General features: G+C 41.3%; 1 protein-coding gene across 4 annotated transcripts in view; it reads left to right on the forward strand.

Annotated features, from left to right (window-relative positions):
* The first annotated feature begins 12,540 nt into the window (after window positions 1-12,540).
* VPS8 (VPS8 subunit of CORVET complex) overlaps window positions 12,541-17,932 on the forward strand; it is a 310,442-nt gene continuing 305,050 nt past the window's right edge. The window contains exon 1 of one of the 4 annotated variants that reach the window (XM_067034155.1): window positions 12,541-12,592. The gene's annotated coding sequence lies outside the window, so the exon portion shown is untranslated. Of the gene's footprint in view, window positions 12,677-12,767; window positions 13,036-17,932 lie in introns of those variants that run through there. The other 3 variants (XM_067034154.1, XM_067034156.1, XM_059063694.2) reach the window with 3 other exon arrangements.

A 17,932-nucleotide genomic window follows, 5' to 3' on the forward strand; every position in this document is an offset into this window, starting at 1 on the left:
AGCCTGCTCTCGCAGTGCCTGTAAATGGCAGCACCATTCTCCCAGGCCCCTAGACCAGACAGGAGACATCCACAGACCACCCACAAGTGCCCCATGACAGACGGCCAGCCTTCCGTCAGCACCTGATGCTCTCGGAAACCCCAAAGAAGATCAGTTCTGAAGTCCAGCCTGAGGCCAGGTCTGGTCTTCCATAGCCGTTGTCCCACGCTGAGATCATGACCTCATCTTCCTTTGCACTGTCTGTTCATTTTTATTTGTAAATATAATTTTCCTTTTCATTAAACTAATACATAATACACTGTTTCAAAAGCCAAATAGTCCAAGTAGGTATGAAACAAATTGCTCTCTGCATCATGTCTCCCCACCTCTGATTTCTACTTCTCGGAGTTAATTGCTTTCAACATTTTTTGCTATTTCTTCATGCGTTTACCTCGATTTTCTAATGGAAATAAATGCTTATGTTGTAATTTTAGAGTTTTCTATTTTGGACATTATCTATTGACTTCTATCTCAGATGCTGTTGGTGTCCCACCTGTGTCCCTTAGACCTTCCCATGAAGCATCCTTCCTCCCTTCTAACTGCCAGGGTTGCATCTCTGTACCTGAAGGCTTTGGGGCTCTGCCTTCACATGTACAGGCTGATGTTCCAGGAAATGACTATGCCATCCCCCCTTCCTTCAGTGGTCCTCAACCAGTGACTTTCAGGAATTGGTATATGAATACCTCAGCTCCCTGCCCCTCAGGCAGAATAATTCTGAGACTGTGTTTTGCCCCATTTCCCAGAGTTTTCGTGGGAGTAAGTTCTAATCACTCATTCTTTATTGGTTGTTTTCCCTTCCCTATGTCACTTTCCCACTTCTCTATGAGTGTCCCCAGCACTTCCAAATAAATGACTTGCTGGCAAATCCTTGTCTCAGGGTCTGCCTCTGGGGAAATCCAAACTAAGACAACTTCTGTAGGAAGATGAGGATACATCTTTCTTACAGGCCCTTTCCCTGAACACACACACACACACACACACACACACACACACACACACACACACTCACACACACACACACACACAACCCCACATTCCCTCAATATTGTTGAAGCATGGGGTTTTTAGTTAAATCAACATTCAGCATTTACATGATTATGACTATGTAAATATTGCTCACAGCTGACTGATATAATAAACTATGTATGATTACATTTCTTTTTAAAAATAACATTTCCCTCCTAAAGTTAATAATTGCTTCTTTTTCCCCCTGTGCTTAGTTTTCTATGTACTTTTTGCTAATTCATCCCTAAACTCTCTTATAGGCTAGAACTCTCTCTATAATACTCAAATAAATCAGGTTATCCATACATATGTTCCATTAATTTCTTCAAAACTTCACGCCTGAGGCATGGGGCTCTAGTCTGGATTGGTTGCTCTCCTGGGTTGCTGCACAACTGTCATCCTGGGGCTTCCTTCATCATCTTTCTGGAAAATTCTTTAGTCTTTCTCCCATATTAGATTCTCCTCTTTCCTTGGGTCCCATGTCTTCTTTCTTGGTTTATTCCTCATAATATCCTTTAGTAGCTTTATGAGAATGGGTACAACAGAGATGCATTTTTTGAAACTTGGCGTGTCTGCAAGTAACTTCGTTCATGTTTTATTAACAGTTAGACTGGCTAGAGAATTGCAGATATAAAATAATTTTCTTCCAGAATTTGGAAAAGAAATTGCTTGATGATTTTCTAGCTTCCATTCAGCAGTGCTTTTTTTTTTTTTTTTTTTTTTTGCGGTACGCGGGCCTCTCACTGCTGTGGCCTCTCCCGTTGCGGAGCACAGGCTCCGGACGCGCAGGCTCAGCGGCCATGGCTCACGGGCCCAGCCGGTCCGCGGCATGTGGGATCCTCCCGGACCGGGGCACGAACCCGTATCCCCTGCATTGGCAGGCGGACTCTCAACCACTGCGCCACCAGTGAAGCCCCTCATCAGTGCTTTTATTTGTTCTTGTTTTGCTTTCTAATTTATTTGAATGATATGATTAACATTTATACATGGATTTTATAATTAGCTGTTTTGTAACATGTTTATACATTTTTGTATTTGAAATGCTTTATATATTAATTCCACAGTTTTTTATTTTATGAAAAAGTTCACATTATTGAGATATATTATTGGATTTATAAAATTCACCCATTTCAAATGTACAGTTTAATGATTTTTCACTAAATATACCAAGTTGAAAAATCATCACCACAAAACAGTTTTAGAAAATTTTCATCACCCCAGTAAAATCCCTCCTTCCCATTCAGCATTGTTTTTGAGAAGTCTGATGCATTCTGAACCCCAATCCTTTATATGGGGCCCAATTTTTCTCTCTAGAAGCTTTAAGGATCTGCTTTTTATTTCTGATGTCTGAAATATTACAATGATGTGTATTAATATAATTTTTTATACTGTTCTGGAAAATTTTTAAATGACTTCTTTAGCAATCAGTTCCAAACTTTTCTCAGTGTCCTCTTTCTGGAACTCCTGTTCTAGTATTGAGCCTTTTAGAATAATCATCTAGTGTTCTTGTCTTTTTTCTCTTATTATTAAAAAATATCTTTTATTGTTTTACTTTTGGGAGATTTTCTAAAATTTTTTCTTCCAAACATACATAATAAAAAAAATTAACTATCTTTATTTCCAAAAGCTCTTTCTTATCTCTGAAGGTTCTTTTTTCTATAGACCCAATCTTGTTTCATGGGTACAATAGTTTCCTTTCCCTCTGAGGATATAAATAATGCTGGTAAAATTTTTTCTTTTCCTTGAATTGACTGTTTCTCCTGAGCTCATTGAAATCTCTTTGTGTGTGCACTGGGCTGGTTGAGTGGTAGATCACATTTCAGTTTATCCAGCAGACACTTCTCCAACCTCTTTCCTCTAGAGTGTAAGCCAGGCTTACACTCCCAGCATTGTGGGAGCCTAACAAGAAAAGAGGTGGAGGAGACTTTTACTTAAGGTAAAAGTTAAGAATGGAGACTTTTACTTAATCCCCCTGTTTTCAGTATGGTGCCTTACCTCTTCCATTTGCTTTGCCTGGTGTCTTCCCCAAGTCCACAGTCTCTCTCCTTTTGCCTCTCCAGAGAGTGAAACTCCTGTATTTTGCTGGGTGGGATGGAAAATTCATCTGGCTACAAGGACTGGAGAGAAGAATCAGACTTTCAGCTCTTCCTTGTGTTTTCAGCCCAACTCCATCCTTTTAGCTTCAGAGTTACCTGGTGCCTATTTTTCCTAAACTTTTCTAGGTTTGGTGGGTTTTTGTTGTTGTTTGTTTTGGTTTTCATATCAAACTGGCTTCCTTCTTGGAGGCTTCTCCACCCCATGCCTGCCCTTCAGGCAGCTTTATTGTCTTTACTTAGTCATTTAATACTCACCTAACTACTTTTCATCTTCCACATTTTTTTTTAATATCTTCCATCAGCTATTGTCTCTTCTCTTGTTCCTGGAGTCCTCGTGGGTTTATACGTTATTACTTTACTATCATTTTAGGAACAGAGTCAAATGCATATGTTTAATGTGCGAAGTCTAACCAGAAATTCCCTTCCTGTTCTGCTGCCATACTCTCAAGCCTGACTAACATTTCTATTGTGGACTGCCTACTATTCCCCAAACAAACAGGCTCTTTCTGGCCCCTTTACCTTTGCTAATAAAGTTTATGGAATATTCTTCTCACCTTCTTTGTGTCCTTGAAGACTAATCTTAAATATCATATCTGTGAAACCTTCTCCAATTGTCACTGCTAGAAAAATACCTTGCCCTCCTCTAATTCCCACTACATGTTTCAGGTCTCCTAAGACACCTTCTATCAAATGGTATGCACATCCATCACCTCCCCTATGTAAGTTCCTTGAGGGAAAGAACAATATCTTAACATCTTGAATCCCTTTCAATCTGCTTAATATATATTTGTGGAATAATAAGAATTGTAATAATCAAATGTCTGCTCTACTGAGTACATTTTTTAAATGTGCATTTTAACCACAGTGGCTTTAATACTCACAGTAATTCTGCAAGGTAGAGTTTTAGCTTCAATTTTTAGATGAGGAAACTGATGCTCAAAGATGTTAAACAACTTGCCTAAGGTCCAGCCAGAGGCAGGATCAGAAGTCAAATCCTATCCTCTCTGCCTCTAAAGTCTAAAGCCCAGTTGCTGTGTTTCACTTATTTTTTAGAAAAGTTTTTGTTAGTTACCTTTGTTTTATTAACTTGGACACTTAACCTTTTTCATCCAACTGTGTGCTATTCTCTCCACTCTGAAAGTGTAGGTGCATCATGGTTATGCCATTCATTCCAAACCCTTGTCCCTCAAGCTGGAATCTTTAGCTTGGCCCCTGTGGATCTATATCTGTTATTTATTAGGCACTTACTCTCTGCCAAACAATTAGTAATAAATATAGTTAAGGGCATGGGCTCTGAAGACAGGTTTAAATCCAGACTCCTCCACCTTCAGCTTTGAGTGTGGGCAAGTTACAACCTATCTATGCTTCAGTTTCTTCCTCTGTAAAATGAACATAATAAAAGTCACCTAAGGTTATGGTGAGAATTAGATGAATTAAATACACATAAACTGCTTTAATGAGTGTGTACTAATTAATGTTACCTCTTATTTTCACATGGTTTATCTCACTTAACTTCACACCAACCCCATCAGGTGGAAATGATTATCTTAACTTTGCAGTAAGGAGCCTGCTATACAGATATAAATTGAGGTCTGTTTGATGCTAAAATCATGTTTTTAACCACTGTGCTACACAGCCAGAGAGACAGATGCTTTTTGTGGACATTTTTCTGGCTTTTAAAATTTGGTAAATCCATGAACAAGAAGACAGTGAACAACTTTGGTCTCCAGTGCAAATCTGGAGAGAAAGTGAGAGCATCATTCTGTGTAGGAAGAAGAGCCATCCTTAGCCCTGATCACACTAAAGTCAGGAAAGCAGGGCTTCAGCACTCACTGCTGTGTGACATCCTCCCCACACCCTCCCCTGGTCTTATTTCTCTCATCTGTAGATGAGGGGTTGCACTGGCCATCTCCAAGAGCCTTTCAGCTCTCTTGCAGTTTCCCAGCAAAGCCAGGGTATTATCTGCTGAATGCCAGCACCATCTGGCGGCCGTGGGCCATAACCTAAGCCCATTCTTCCCACTACCACCCGGTGGCCACTAATGCCACAATAAGTTTACATGGCATTTCGAATTAAAACACAAAAAACAAAAAGCACTGATACATTCATACACGTTATCTTTATAACAACCTGATAAGATGGGTAGGGCAGGTGTTTGTACTCCCTTTTACCAACAGGAAACTGGTGTGCAAAGAGGTTAGGTGAAAGGCATGGAGTCATGGCAAGCCGTTTGGGTGTCAGAGCCTGGTTTAAAAGTTTCTGAGATATTAAGCTACCTCTGAAACAGTTCTAGTAGGTATTATTGAGAACGAACCAAGTGCAAGATGCTTCACATTTCATTTAGTCTGATACTGAGTATCAATGATACTCCGTGAAGTTAAATAATTCACTCAGCATAGGGTATAGCAAAGGTAGAATTTGAATTCAGATTCTACAACTCTACCCAACTATATTTCTCCTTGTCCTCAATGCCTGGTGCTGACACACAGAACAACCAAGTCTTCTACTCTCCAGAATCCTGTAATTCCTCTTCAGAACTGAGTCCCTAAGTTGTAGCAGGGCTGACAGTCACCCAGAATAGAGACTACATTACCCAGCCTCCCTTGCAGCTAGATGTGGGCAGAAATGGTGTAGTCAATTTTAAGAAAGAGTCTCTGAAGGGAGTAGGCATAACCTTCTTTGCTGGCAGTTTCTAAAGTGGCTGCCAGTGATCCCACTTCCTGGAAGTCACACTCTTGTGTAATTCTCTCCCCTTCGGTGGGCTGGAGATAGTGCTTCTAACAAATAGAAGTCAAATAGTAGCAAAAAAAGATGGGAAGTCACTTCCAAGATCAGCTTACAAAGGACTGTGACTTCTGTCTTGCTCACATTCTTGATGTCTCTTCTTGCCTGCTCAGATGAAACAAGTTGCCATGTTGTGGGTGGCCTTTTGGAGAAGCCCATGTGACAAGGAACTAAGGCCCTTGGTCCAACAGCCTGCAGGGAAGCAAATCCTGCCAATAACCATGTGAGTGAGCTTGGAAGCAGATCCTTCCCAATTTGAGCGTTGAGATGTCACAGGCTGAGCCAACCCCTTGGTGGCAGACTTGTGACAGACCCTGAGCCAAATGGCCTGGCTAAGCCATGCCTGGATTCCTGAAACTGTTAGATAATATATGTTGCTCTTTTAGGCCTCTAATTTTTGGAGTAGTTACACAAACAATAGATAGCTTACATACCTTCTTCCTTCCTTTTATCTTCCTTGCTAGTTGGAAGGTGGATGTGATGGTTGGAGCAGACTAGTTGGACCAGGAGATAGACTTGGGAATTGAGCCCCCCACCCCCACCCCCACCCCACTGCCATGGAGGAAAAATGAGAAAGAAGAAGTCTGGGGCCTGACACAGTGGAACATTACTATTGTTTCGAATTTTCTTTCATTTTCATCAGAACCCAACTCACCCCTTTCTGTGTTAAAGAGGTATGTGTCATTTTGTGTAAGCAAGGCTATCCTCAGGCAAAATGGTGAAATAGGTGAAATTTGCATTTGATGCCCTTGTTGTTTCTGCATCTTCTCTACTCTTTTCTTGCTCTTTTCCTTGTCTGATACCCAGTCCAAGTCTTTAGTGACTGCTTAGCGTCCCTTTTATACGCCAGATCCCAACCCCCGACCTCCCTCTCCACCCTCTTTTTGCTATTAAGTTCCAGCAGGGCTCCTATGATGTCACTTCTCCCTTCAAAAGGCTGATAAATGCATGCTTATTTGCTTGCAGGAGTATAGGAGGAGTGGCAGGGGTGGGGCTGGAAGACAAAATACTCTAAGTAGATTTCAAATGATGGCATTTCTGGAATTGTGAATTTATCAGAAAGATATTTTTAAATAGTGAGATCTTTTTCTCAATTAAGTGTACACGGGCTGCTCTGTACTCTAAGGCTGAAGGGAAAGAGAATGTGCAAAGGCACTAGAGTGAATGGGTGAAGGAAAAGTGAAAGGCAACGTCTTATCAAGAATACAAAATGGTAGAGAATATAGATCTTATTTCCTTGATGACTTTGGGGAGCACTTTATGATTCCTGATCCCCTACCAGTCCCCCACCCTCATTCTTTTCTCATTGCCATTCTAGTAATACTTGGATATAAAATTTGATTCTCACTAAAGCTCAGAAGAATTTGGCCTTTTGAGCTCTCATAATTTATTTCTATTATGTGTCTTAATAAATATTGCATTTTTAATTGTTTCTTCCTAGCTAGGGATCAGGGAGTATTTCTCATACCTGTGTTTCTGGCACCAAGCATGGTGCCTGGCCCATAGTAGGCACTCAATACATGCTTGTGTATGCATAAGGGGGGGGGGTCTTTATTTCTTGGGAAGCATCCTAAGGTCAGTCAGTGTATGTGATATCCCACCACATACAAATATAAACTGTTTTTGCAGAGTTCGTTCATTTATTTAATAAAAAATTATGGAGCTCTTACCAAGTGCCAAGTACTGTTCTAGATGTTAAGGATAAAAACATAAATGAAACATGAAAATCTCCACTCTCATGGTTCTTATGTACTAGTGAGGAAGGCAGAAACTTAAGAGATAATAAGTAAAATATACAGCATTTGGGAGGATGGTAAGTACTATGGAAGACAATAAAATCTGAAAGGGTGGTGAGGGAGTCCTGGGGGAAAGAGGGGTGGTCTGTGGGAGAGTCAGATGTGCTCCCCAGATATCCTGAGTGTTCCCCTACACTTCCTGGCTTCCATTGCGGTAAATCAGGGCCAGGTGGCTGGTGTTGGCCGATGGACTGAGAGCAGAAGTGGTACATATTTTCAGGCCAAGGTGGTTTAGAGCTAGTAAACCTTTTCCATCTTCCTGCCTCAGAGAACTTAGAGGCCATGAGTTCAACAGAGAGTGTCACCAGATGGGAAGAACCTGGGTCCCTGTGTCCTGGATGGAGGAGAGTACTTCACCCCCATCTGCTTTGCATTTGTTGCCCTGACTAACACAGTGGCATTTGAACAAAGTCCCGAAGAAGCTGAGGGAGTGAGCCATGTGGTTACCTTGGGGAAAGAGCATTCCAGGCAGAGGGAACCTGAGAAAGACATCTGGACCAGCTTGAGTAACTTACAGATAACCAATTTCACTTCTCTCCAGCTGTCTTGGGTGCTCTGACCCACTAAGAACTCTGTACATCAGGTTCCTGTTTTAAAAAGGAAAAGAGGCCAATTTATTTTGTGATTGTGAGCAAAGAAAGAGATGGCACAACTATTCACCTCCTAGTTTCTTCCTCTCATTCCCAGGCCCCAAACATTTTTTTCCTTCAGGATAAATGTGTCTTATTCTGGATGCAATGAAATAGCAATGTCTGGACCATGCTCTCCATCCCTCCTACCTTGGGGAAAGCTGGAAGAGTTGTGTTGGGTATCAGGACATTATCCTCCTGCAGCATTCTTTCAGTGGTGCTCCCCTTCTAGCTCCTGGCCATCGGCCTGCCCTCACTGATTCCCATGCCCCAAGGCTCCTACATTGCACGCGGGGCCTTTTTCTCATGGGTTTAATTTCTCTTAAGACCACTTCACAGAGGTTCCATTTTAATTGCTAACTGCTCAACTGCTTTGTCTTACTTAAAAAGACAAGTTTAATAAAGCCAAAAATTCTTCTGTCTAGGTCTTAATGACCTGTGCAAAGTTAACTTTGACGAATGGTACATTTTAAGCCAAAACATACTCTCTGAACCCTAAACATAGTATAGCTTTTGGTGCTCTTTCCAAAGGCAAGCAAATCATAACAATATTCTGTGTAGAAAAATCCAATATATAAGCTGACACCACTTTTACCTTTTTCTTCTTTTTTAATCCCAATGCCTATATTTACATAACGACAAATGAAATTTTAAGAAAACTCTAATACCAATGTTTCTCAAACTTAAATAATGTTCAGGTTCCTTGTAAGGGAAAAAGAGTCTCATGGATCTCTAGAGTTGGTTTAAATTATTTTTTATGATGTTGCATACACATATATGTATATGTGTATATATGTAAACACAAAACTAAGGAAAAGATTCATTTTTATAAATTTTATGCATCTATAAAACCAAAACAAATTTATAAAGTAAATACAAACAGAACTACCAAATGGGGAAATTAAAATTTACAATGTTGATTTAATATAAGGAATGGTGTTTTGCTGAAACCAAATTGCCCCTCACAACATAAATATTTTCCTGACTGCAATAGCACAGACCTGTTTAACCACATACCTTGTGATGACTCAATTCTCCCACTAACCTTTGTTTGTATGGTACGCCACAATATAATTCGGCTATAACTTGGTATGACCACATCATTTGTTTTTTAAGTCCCTCTGTTTTTTTTTTCTCATACGTGTGCAACAATTCATTTAGTGCTATTTGTCAATCACAAATCCAAACAGAGGCAGTGAAATTGCATTCCCAGAATAACTACAAAGGGTTGATAAATTTATAAAGAGATTCCACCCCACGAGTAATCCAATACAAATTAAAATTAGAGCCACTTCCACTATCAAATTGGCAAAGCTTTTTAAAAGGATAAAATAAATGCCGGTGGGCATTTATTCAAGGTTCCCATGTGTGATGGGCACCCTTGAACACTTTTGGTGAGAAAGGCCAGAAAACTGGCCTGAACTTTCTGGAAAGCAATTTGGCAGTAGGTATTCACAAACTTAAGAGCTTTCAAATCATCTGAATCACTAATTTCACTTACAGGTTTTTATCCTAGGGGAATAATTTTGAAATGTGGGCAAAGATTTCTGTATAAAGATATTCATGGCCCTGTTCCTGTTAACAGTGAAAAACAGGAACCCCCCTAATGTCCAAAAATAATGATATCAACTATATTATCAACAATTATGTAGGCATTACAAATATTTATGAACAATTTGAATAACAGTATATAATTTTCAAGATCTAACATTGAGAAATAATGCCATTTGCAGCAACACGTATAGCCCTAGAGATTGTTATACTAAGCGAAGTAAGTCAGAAAAGGAAAGACAAATACCATATGATATCACTTATATGTATAATCTAAAATATGACACAAATTAACATATCTATGAAACAAAAACAAACTCACAGAGATAGAGAACAGACTTACAGTTGCCGTGGGGAAGGGAAGGATTGGGAGTTTGGGATTAGCAGACTCAAACTATTATATACAGAATGGATAAACAACAAGGTCCTGCTGTATAGCACATGGAACTATATTCAATATCCTGTGATAAACCATAATGGAAAAGAGTATGAAAAAGAATGTATATATATAACTGAATCACTTTGCTGTACACCAGAAATTAACACAACATTGCAAATCAACTGTACTTCTATAAAATTTAAAAAAAAAACAAAGATATAACATTGAGAAAAAATTAAAAGCAGGGTACAGTACTATATTTTCTATATAGTTCTATTATATAAAAAATATAAATATGCAAAGTAAAAGACCCAACGAAAATAAGCCAAAACCATGAGTGCTTTTTTCCTGAAATGTGGGTAATTTATGCTTTACTTTTTATGTTTCCTGATTCTTTCAAGTTTTCAATAATAAGTATACAACAGTTTCACTTTTTAAATTAACGTAAACAGTCCTATAAAGGACAGCATGTCAGTTGGACCATGCTAAAACACTCCTGACTGTGAGTTGGAATTGCTTCTCTACAACATCTATCCACAGGTCCCAAGTCTACTTTCTAGAGTTACACAGAGTAAGTCTACAACTGCTGCAGAGATATTTCAAGAAGGTCAGTTAGCAACCTTCCCCACCTCCCACCTCCATAACCCAGCTCTCCCCACTTCTGTCAATTTCCTCTCTTCCCAGTACTTTCAGCTGTTCTCTGTCGGGGTTTCTGATTTCACCAGCCTGCTTACCTTGCTCCAGACAGGCTCCTGTTTAATAAGTTTCCTCTAAAAATGTGATATTCAGAACTAAAGACAGGTCTCCAGAGTTCTAAAGCACAGCTACAGTTATGCCACTCCTCTGCTTAAGAACTTCCAAAGGCTCTTACCAGAAGATCAGACCCACCAGCTTGGCATTAATGCCCTCCTGGATCTGGTTCCAGCCTTTTGTACCTCTAACACACTCTACACCAGTGCTTTCAAGCTATGGGTTGCTATGTATTAGTGTCATGAAATCAATTTTTTGACCAGCATCAAACAAAAAGAAAGTAGAATAGAATAGAAAATACCAAGTTGCATTGCACACAGTAAAGACAATGTCACAGGGTGTACACACACACACACACACACACACACACACACACACACACACACAGACAGACTAGGTTACTAGGTCATAGCTGAAATGTATTTCTTACTGTGAGTGATGATCAAAAAATTTGAAAGCCACTGCCTATGTCAGAGCTACATCAGGCCAGCAGCTTGTCTCCAATTTTGCTTTGTACTGCCTTTAATCCCACTGTTCCTTCAGCTAGGAATTCTCCCTGCTCTCTGCCTACTGAAATCCTTCAGTGTCCTAATAAGACAGCACATCCTCCCTGAAGTGTTCCCCATTTTCCCTCATGTGTGATCTTGAAATGATGATCTCATACCTTTCTTATAGCACTCAAAACAGCCTGCATTGTACTGTAGCTTTGTCTGTACACTGAGTTCTTAGAGTACCTGGAGGGCAGGGCTGTGTCTTACCCACCTTTGGGTCCTTCAGAGACCCAGAAGTATAGTGAACAGGATTGATGCTCAATAAATGTCTCCCCAACTGAATATTTTCTCTATCTCCTTCAAGGAACATTTTCTGGTGTGCTTCCTCCTTCTATTTTCTTGACCATAGGCCCCAGTAGGCATGAGATCTGTGTCCTGGGGCCCACGTTATCTACAGTTGGTGTCTCTACATGGTGCCTCTAAAAACCAGTCTGTCCTGAAAGTGTTCATCTTTCTTGAGGAGGAATAAGAGAAATATATTTCTATCCATTTTAAAGATCTCTCTTTTATTTGAGAGCGTATCTCTCCTATACTTTTGCTGTTAAGATATATTTTTATGGAGCAATGCTGACGATAAATTAGAAAATAATAGTTGATTTCTAGTGTGTGTGTGCTAATTGTCTTTATTTGGCAAAATAAAAAGCTGGTAATTCTATATTTGTCTTTAAAAAGATTAAAATTAAAAATTACTGGTTGCAAACTCCAAAAGCTTGGGAATCAACTACCCTTTCTTGGCTGGCTGAAGATAGGTTCACTTTCTTAAATGCTAGATAAGTTCACTGACATAGGGCTGGAGGAGGGTTTCTCTTCTCATCTCACGGACTACTATTTATTGGTCTACTCTCCTCCTCTGACGTTTCCACTCTCCGGTTCCTAACGATGTTCATCACGCCAGAAGTCCCTGGGGTGAGAGAGTGTATCTCTGGCCCTTTAAATGGGGGCGGGGTGTAGAGGGGCGGACCGCCCAGGAGAGACCCGGGTGAGAAGAGGAAAGCGGAAGCATGGACAACGGGTAGATACTGCGCGTGCGTGGGGCTAGAGCAGGGGGCGGGTCACGTGGGCTGGGGGTCCTGGGCTGGAAAGGCTGAGAGCTCAGGTAACGAAGCTGCGGAGAGCGGACCAACGGGGTGGGGGCAGTGGTTGGGGTTTGTACCCGGGGCGGGAGGAGAACGCGGGCCGGGTCCTTGAGCTTCGGCCCTTTTCCCCGCGCGACAGCGGGGCGGCCTTGGAGTGGCTGACCGAGCGGCCCCTGATGGACTAACTGGACCAGGGCCCACCGTCCGGGCGGGGTTGACTCTGGGGCGGAGGAGAGTGTCCTGTGTTTGGCCTGGAACTGGGTTAGGCAGTTTCAACTTGTTGGTTCCAAAGAATGTGAAGCTGAGGTGCAGGTGCACCCGCTTCCCCAGATTGTGAGACTTGGAGGCTGGTAATCACTCCCCTCCCGCAGCGGAACAGGTGTGTGGCCCGCCTTTGGGGTCTGGGGCGCAGGTGTAGGCTCCTCCATCCCTCGAGGCCTGGGATAAGTGTGCTTCCCGAGTGTGAGGCAGAAGCTTAGATGGGGTGTCCATCTAAGGATTGATGCGCACCCTGTGAGGCTCGGTCCACTTTCTCTCTGCTTGCAAAGTGTGCCCCAGAGTGAGGGCAGCAGGGACACGTGGGTCTCTGACGTTCGAGGCCATTCCTCTGTCCTGGTTAGTTCTCCAAGTGTGGTACTTGGGGAAGGAGTGGTGGGGCAGATGGAAACAGAGCTGCCTAAAATGTTTGGGTGTGTTTCAAAGGAGGAAAGGTGGGATGAAGTAGTATCAGTGAGAAAGGTTTCATGGCTACGGGTGGTCAGGAACTGCTGGGGAGCGTTCTCCAAACAGGCATGCCTCCTTCATACCCTGCTAATATTAGATTGATACTAGAATGGTCAGGAAGGCTGTGTCCTCTTCCACTCTCCCCGACCCACAGCAAACAAACCAAACATGGTTGGTAACTTCTGGTGCCAGCTTTACTCCAGATGTCTGCGATTAGGAGATAAATTAAGTATCAGGTGTGTGTTTCAAGTGTCTCTAATATAAATGGGGATGGAGGCTCTACATACGTTTGTGTAAGATATGGGTTTGCTCATGGTTAAATTTAAGAAGAGTAGCTATTGAAATCTCTGTCAATAGCTGTTGTGTTCCATAGAATGCAGAATAACGATAAATGGGAGAAAAAATTCTGGTTGAACTATTGGCTTCGTATGTCAAAGAGACATATGTGAGGAAATTTTTTCCAGAGGTCAAGGGAATAGTATGTTGATTATCCTTTATACATTTCCTTTGTACCTGGACCAGCATCCGCAGATGGGTGTTTTCTGTCTTCCAGAATATTGGGACCTCTTGGTGATTTTTCAACTCTTTCCCACCCTTTCATAGACATATCAACCATTGTAACACCAAATGTCAGTTATGTATGTGAATGAAAAGTAAGGCCTTTTGAACTTAAGTATGTTTAACTTTTGTTTATAGTTTTCACAGAGTTTAGATAACATTTTCTCTTAACCTACAGCTTCGGGTGTCATCTGTATATATTTGTAAGAACAAACTGTTCTATTCTTAAATGAATCTTGAATTAATGTTTGAATTATCTTCATTTTGTACAACAGCCTTTGTGTTACGTCATCCAAGCTTAAGCACCCTAGAGAGAAGAGAAATCTCCTACCTTCAATATTTATAAGTTTCAGGAAAGGACACTGGTTGGCCAGATTGGGTACAAGAATGTCATGTGCTTATTCTTCTGGCCAAGCAGAGAGGGTATTTAATTGGCAGCGCCACCAAAATTACATGGTTGAAGTGGAGGAGGAGCAGTCTTCCAAAGGAAAGATGGGTCTGTTTCTGAAGTCCGTGAGTAAGGGTGAAACTTGAGCATCCTCAAAAAGTACCTTGAAAATTGAGTACCCTGGGAAGGAGTCAGGTTGGAGACTGATCTCTCAGGAAGTCCAGCATGGCCAGTTTTTGCTCCATGTTGGAACAGTGTGCTGTGTGTTACTTTGAGCGCAGGTGAAACAGATTGCCATGTATGAGGAATGCGAGACGTGAGACTGACCAAAAGGCCAGTGGATACCCACCCCCTCCCCCCATGCATACTCTGAAGCTTGTAGTTACTGAGTGGAGCAGTATGCAGAGTCCCTGGCTCTGTGTGAATCATTTCTTTTTTTCTCTTTCCATTTGCGGTAGATAATGGTTGAATTCCTATAAATTGAATGAACATATGATACATTTTCACTGTTTTCGTCTTGGCCTATAGGCTGAATTAATGTAAAAAAACACAAAATATTTGAAATTGTGGAGTTTGTGTCATGTCATACATGAGCGAAATGATCATTAAAAAAAATCAATGTTAGGGATTAAAAAAACTCACTTAGATGCAAAGAGGGGAACTTGCAAGGTGGGAGGCTTCTGGCGGCAGAATGACTAACCATATCTTATTTTGAATGACCAGAACTGCTGTTTAAGGCTCTGGAAGCCAGTGATGCAGTGTTGCTTGGCTGCTTACCTAGGGAGGGAGGGAGGGTGGGGGGGGGAGGTGTTTAGGTGGATGGATTGGTGGGGTGAATAGCTACTATGTAATTAGGCACTGGGAATACAGTGATTAAAAAAAAGCGAGATACGGTCTTTGCTTTCCTGGAAACTACATTCCAGTTGAGGGAAGGGAATGGAGGTTCAGACATGAAAAAATGATTGCAATGTGGTAAGTGTGATAAAAGGAGAACAATGTTATAGGTGCTTATTGGTAGGAACCTAGTTTAGTTGAGCAGGACAAAAAGAAGCTTTTTTGAGGAAGCAGAGTTTTAGCTGATATCTGAAGGATGAATATGATCAGCTGTAGTTGACAGGCCTGATTACATAAAGGTAGAACTCGATTATAACTTGGTTTATTATGGCATAGATTCCTGCATGCTATGAGTCAAATAATATCATCTGAAACTTAACAATTACAGGTAATAAAACTGGTATATTTAATTTGTAACACAGGTGTTATTCCTATCTTCCAATTCTTGTGTTGATCAGCAGATATTTATTGAATGTTTACCTAGCTATGCAAGTCAGTGAGCCCAGTGATGTGGAGTATACAAAAACACCTGGCCCCATTTCTGTTGTGCAGCTGGGGAGAAAAGATGTAGTCACATGGTAAGTTAACTAATGAATCAATATAAGGAAAGTGCCAAGCTGCTGTTCTAAAGAAGACATGCATTCTGGATTCAGAGGATGTTTAGGGAAGGAAGGTTCCCAGAAGGAAGGATGGAAAGAAAGAATTTAGATAAATGGAAGGAAAAGGAAAGGGAAGGTGAATTAGTGTGAGCAGACATGGAGGGAAAGTGGTAGCTATTCTTTTTTTGGGGGGGTTGCGTTGTGTCTTCATTGCTGCGTGCGGGCTTTCTCTAGTTGCTGCGAGCGGGGGCTGCTCTTGGTTCCGGTGCGTGGGCTTCTCATCACGGTGGCTTCTCTTGCGGAGCACGGGCTCTAGGTGCACAGGCTTCAGTAGTTGTGGTACGCGGGCTCTAGAGCGCAGGCTCAGTAGTTATGGCACATGGGCTTAGTTGCTCTGTGGCATGTGGGATCTTCCCGGACCAGGGATCGAACCTGTGTGTCCCTTGCATTGGCAGGCGGATTCTCAACCACTGAGCCACCAGGGAAGTCCTCGAAGTTATTCTTGAAGGACTCTGAATACAAGTAATAAGTTTAGTTGTAAAGGAAATGTTATTCTGCCTGGAATGGCTTAGAATTTGGAATTTTATCCTGTAGGCATTGGGGAGCTGTTAAAAAAGAGTCCATTTACCAGAGAAAGATAATAGAAAACGAATAGAAGTTAATTCTGTATTACATTTTTTTTTCCGGCACGCGGGCCTCTCACTGTTGTGGCCTCTCCCGTTGCGGAGCACAGGCTCTGGACGCGCAGGCCCAGCGGCCATGGCTCACGGGCCCAGCCGCTCCGCGGCATGTGGGATCTTCCTGGACCAGGGCACGAACCCGTGTCCCGTGCATCAGCAGGCATACTCTCAGCCACTGCGCCACCAGGGAAGCCCTCTATTACATTTTTCTTTACAAAACAAACCACAAGAAATAAAACAAAGAAATGGAAGAAGAGAAATACTTGGATTGGGAAGATCAGAAACAAAGTTGACATGTAAAATTGCTTTCATATCATGATTTTGTGATATCTTTCGGGGGATATAGTATATTAAAAAAAACAAACTTGATTTGATTTCAGTGTAATGTGAAAACTGTCTCATATAACACTTTTGCGAGGACGAGAATGTCAGTGAATAAATAGGATCCTGGAACTTGAGAACAGTTGGGAATGTCTACCAAGGTTAAAAAAACTGGTGGAAGAGTTCCTCATTTACCTGGCCTAATATAGGTCACATTCTAGAGTCTTATTCAGTTGGCCAGTTTCGTCATGGGGTCATTGCTGTTTATATGGTACACATCTTTTTTAAACATTTTTTTAGATGGTCCTTGAATCTTTTATTCATTGGTTGGGAATAATTAAGAGGGAGTAGCCTTTGGAACTGTCGGGATGTCAGACGATCTTTGGTTGGAACTATTAAAGTATTAGTTTATGAGGACTCAGAAATGGACAGCATACTGTGTAATCATGATTCTGTGATATGCATTTTCTGTTAGGTTAATCTGATTTCATGTAACCTGTTGTGTAGTCTGAAGGTACTCTCTGGCATGGTGTCCCCTTAAGAACTGTAAAAACACTAGATCTCAGGATGGTTGGGTGAAAACTAGTTATAGAATTGTATCTTGAGAGGAAATTATCAGTAGTTCATTTCTTTGTACTGGGATGGCACTTAAGTGATATCCGAAGGCAGTATACGCGTCGAGTGTGTAATATCAAGCATCATATATTAAGCATTTCATCATTGGTCTGCATATTGGAAGAGTTTGATCAGTAAATATTTGGGCAACACCAGGTGACAACGGAGGGGTTAGTATTTCAGAATGTTGGCGATGTGGCCAGAAACAAATTAATTGAAGTTGTTAGTGTATTTGTTTTCTGTTCCTGCTATAACAAATTACCACAAATTTACTGGCTCAAAAAAACAGAGATTTATTATTTTACATTCTGTAGTGCACAAGTCCCGCACTGGTCTTACTAGGCTAAAATTGAACTGTGGCAGGGCTGGGGTCCTTCTGGAGACTCTAGTAGAGAGTCCATTTCCTTGTCTCTTGCAGTTTCTGGAGACTACCTAAATTTCTTGACTCCTGACACCTTTCCTCCATCTTCAAAGCCTGCAACATAGCATTTCTCTGACCCTGCTTCTGTTGTCACATCTCTTCCTCTGACACTCTCTTCTTCCCCTTTCTTCAACTTT

Source organism: Kogia breviceps, chromosome 5, assembly GCF_026419965.1.
Source record: "Kogia breviceps isolate mKogBre1 chromosome 5, mKogBre1 haplotype 1, whole genome shotgun sequence".
Taxonomy (NCBI): Eukaryota; Metazoa; Chordata; class Mammalia; order Artiodactyla; family Physeteridae; genus Kogia; species Kogia breviceps.